This window comes from Penaeus monodon, chromosome 25 (assembly GCF_015228065.2).
Source record: "Penaeus monodon isolate SGIC_2016 chromosome 25, NSTDA_Pmon_1, whole genome shotgun sequence".
In the NCBI taxonomy this organism is placed as follows: domain Eukaryota; kingdom Metazoa; phylum Arthropoda; class Malacostraca; order Decapoda; family Penaeidae; genus Penaeus; species Penaeus monodon.
In genome coordinates, this window is record NC_051410.1 from 39,901,147 (window position 1) to 39,901,580 (window position 434).

The window sequence follows — 434 nt, forward strand, 5'->3', positions numbered from 1 at the left end:
ATGATATGTTCTGATATAGTTTTTTTCTCTCTACTAGTTAGAAAATACTGAAGACAACAAGATTAATAATATTCGAACACCAACATGAAAAGTTTAAAAGATTGCATTGTATGCATTTTGTTGGTTTGAAAAACAGTCTGTTTCACTCATTTTATATTGTGCGTATTATGTTCAGGAATTAAAAACAGGTATTTGAATTTAAGAACATAGAGGAATATCAAATTCAAAAGGGGCTTAACTTCTTCCAGTGTTTTTGCACTTAAAAAACTATATTTACACATAAAGGCTTGTCTGTAGAAATGCATGGAATGCTTCTGTTTTTTTTTATGTTATCAGGGTACCCTACCCTTTTACTCTCACACCTTTCTCAGACCTGTAGCACATCCATTATCCTCCTCCCCCAACATCAGTTTTTCAAAGTACATATTTTTAGG

At 31.8% G+C, this 434-nt stretch overlaps 1 protein-coding gene across 2 annotated transcripts in view; it reads left to right on the forward strand.

Annotated features, from left to right (window-relative positions):
• Positions 1-434, forward strand: part of LOC119589258 (valine--tRNA ligase-like) — a gene marked incomplete at its 5' end in the record, with an annotated part of 5,581 nt that overhangs the window by 1,968 nt on the left and 3,179 nt on the right.